Below are 3,667 nucleotides of genomic sequence, written 5' to 3' on the forward strand. Positions count from 1 at the left end.
CTGAAATTACTGGGACAAGTGGAGTCTTTAAAAGTTAAAACAGAGCATTTGATATAGGTGAAGGAGTGAAGGAGAGATAGAGGAGAAAGTACTAGGGCCACAAAGATACGTAGGTTTGATCTCCTCTTTGAAATAGTCAGCAGAGACGGAAGTGAGAGGAATCAAAAGCAGTAAACAGCCACAAGAATTGCTACCTTGGTATTTTACTGTACTGTTCATACAAATTTGAAAGTAATATTGTTAATATTTTAAAATTTATTTATAGAGAATGCCACTTGGCACACTACTCTTATTTTCTTTTATTATTATTATGACTATTCTTTAGCATGCAAGATCTGGTGCGAAGATTATGATGATGTTGAAAAGAAAGGAGAGAGTACTGTACTCATTTTCACAAAACCATTTACAAGGCTTCATAAGCTTTAAAATACAAAGCTGGAGAAAACCAATGTAAAACAGGATTTTCACTAGGTATCTGATTTAAAACATGGAATAAGGAAGTAGACAAACGTGAATAGAAAATGCAGACTGCATGCCAGTAATGAAAATAACTACATACAGAAACAGTAATGACAGCAACATGTTTGCAGAGCTAAGTTTGATTAGCCTCACCCCACTACTGATGGACAAAAGATGGTTCTGATTTGCAGCCCCTTCATCTTCTGCTGAAATCTCCACACTAACACATTTATGTAGTTTCCAGACTAGAGCCGGCTCATGTCCCATCAGTTTAAGACTTGACAGAGTAAGCTAGCATCTGCCTGATTATATCCATGTAGGTGGTTTCCCTGTCTGTGTCGCAGTAGCTTGTTATTACTGCATGCCTTTAACATTAGGATGTGTCATGTTACATTATGCCTACAACATGAAGTAATATAGAACGTCATGCACTATTATTGGTAGGCAGCAGAAAAAACTACAGACTAAACATAAACCATTCAGCCCCAGTTTACTGCAGGAGATGGTGTGAGAAAGTGCAGTAAAGTATTCAAAGAATATTCAGCGTGCTGACTAGTCAAAGTACTTTTGGGTAGTAACTCCATTTATTTGTGGTTTCTAGATTTCTTTTATGCTGTTGGCTCAAGGGAGCAATCTCTCTATCACTGAAAATTGCATTCACCATAAGTCCGTTCCTGAGAAGAATGTCAAATATAAAACAAACCAACAATAATAAAATAAAGTAAAAATAAAAATGAAAACAAATAATCGGGAAAAAAAAAAAAGGCCCCCACAATACAACAGAACAGGAATGCCTTGGTGATGCTGAGTTTAGGAATGAAGCAAGAATTGAAAATAATATTTATAAACAAATTCAGTGCTAATATGGCTTACCTGTGGTGTTTTTTGTTTTTTTTTTTTGGCATACAGACTGTATATATTGTGTTGGTAGACTAGACTGTATACATTAAAAAACTGTGTAGAACATGTTAATTTAAAACCTGTGAAATTCATTTTCTGAAATTGGCATATCTGACATACAAACCTTAACAGAGTTAATTATCTGCTGTATATGTTCCTCTCTTAAGAAAAGACAACAGCTATGAAAAATATGTAATTGAATAAAATAAGTATTGTAGGGCCTTTCAAACCACTTACTAATTCATTTTCATATTGTGTTGACATAAGTTTACAAATTAAAAGAAGATAATTCATTTTCCTTTTTTATTTGAATCCTCTCTGCTCTCAGATCTTTCCTGGAAGGGCAAGCCTAAAGCAATAGCTATAGGAAGGAAATGCTGCAGGGAACTTCTGCAGCATATTATAGCAGGCAATGGGATTGCACTTTAATTCCATATTTTGATTCCATATTTTATAGCAAAAATCTTTTTTTTTTTTTTTTTTTTTGGGACTAGCTTTGATAATATCACTAACTTTTTAAAACAAGTTGGTTCTGTTTTGTTTTGTAATTTCTCAATTTTTAATTTTTTTTAATTAAATAACAATATTTAATACTTATACTCAATGAAAAGTATTTCACACTTGGGGAATAAACTGATAATCATTGCAGTTTGTAAACCATTCTGCTTTTAACTTCTTAAAATAAATCTGAATAAAATCAACTTCTTCAATGTTTTCAATCTAATAAACTCTTCTCCTTGGTAATATAATTATGAACACATGTTTAGAGCAAAATTGCCATGAGCAAGTTGAAATAACAAAAAAAGTTACTGGCAACTATGTTAAACAGATTAATTTGGAATCAAATTGTAAAGGAATAACTACTTGATGTGTTTGTGTTTGGAGTCTAGAATACCTTTCAGGTGTATGACCTACAGCTGAACAGATGCCCACCACGAATGGTTTTCCTAACGTTGCAGTACCACAACCTAGGGAGTCAGAATATACCAGCTTACCTTGAAAAGGAAACAGCATGACTGAGGAAGTCCTTGAAAACATATGGTCTTTCTACTAAAGTTTTCACACTGCCAATTTATTTATTTTTATTCCAAAATTGCCCAAGGACACTGCTTCTTGTAATACCCCAATTTAAGGGTTACAGGAAGCAGATTATGAGGCATTCAGCTCTTGCATTAGAAATATTAAAAACAAACAAACAAAAAAAGATGAATGTGAATAAAATTATCATGAAACACTTGTCACTTTATCTGCATTGCTAGATCAGAACAACAGACGTAACTGATACATAGTTTATTACCCTCAAACTTTTAAAAATAAGCTTTGCAGTTACTAACTGTAAGATTGAGAATTTTTGTCAGACTTGAATACGCTCGACCTTTGTGCTCTCTCCATCTCTGAAGCCAATCCATCCCTGCAAATCATGGTAAGACACACTTGAGCCTTGGCATTTTGCTGACTGACCAGATCACTCTTCAACCAGTCACACCAAATTCTAAACCAGATATGTTCCTTCCAGCAGTGCCTCACAACTGTACATGAAAAAAGCAATGCCATTTAAATCTCATTCCAATTATAACCCAAACCACAAAAAATCAAATACTGCCTTCCATTACGTTTTGCTAGTTACCCGGAGGAGCTATAACCTAAGATGGTACGCTGTTAAAACAGCACACTTAGGAACAAAATTTTACACAAAGAGAACTTTTAAACAGACATATGTGATTAATGTTTTGGAAATACAGAATTTGAGGTGGCCACCTGTTACCAATATGACAATTAAAGCACACTACACTCAAGCTTCTAACCTTTGCCCTTCTTTCTCTGTAACTGGGTTTATGAGAGGAAACCATTTACCCAAACTCTCAGGAAAAAAACCACGACTGACGTGACTCAGACAACGTACTAGACCTGAAAAATTCCAGTTACATCCTATCTTCTAAAGGTGAATCAATAATAGTTACAGAACTTATGACATTCTTGAACAACTGATTTGGTACATTTTGTTATCAGAGAAACTGTCTTTAGAAAATTCAAAACATCTGTGACAAAACAGCCTTTTTGTTTTGTTGAAAAATAATACTTTCAAGAAAATGAGGGAGAAATGCATATTTATTGCACTTAGAAAGTTTGGATCGGACTTTGAGTAGTTCTAGATTTCCACTGGGAAAAAGGTTTTTTTTTTTTTTAATAACATTTTTTTTTAAATCCATAATTTGACACATAAGTTACAAATGTTCCTGACTTTCTGCGTTGTAAATCTGTTTTGACTTGGCTGAGTTACTACAGATTTATAAACATTGTTCATTCA

This window comes from Meleagris gallopavo, chromosome 4 (assembly GCF_905368555.1).
Source record: "Meleagris gallopavo chromosome 4, MGAL_WU_HG_1.1, whole genome shotgun sequence".
Classification (NCBI taxonomy): domain Eukaryota; kingdom Metazoa; phylum Chordata; class Aves; order Galliformes; family Phasianidae; genus Meleagris; species Meleagris gallopavo.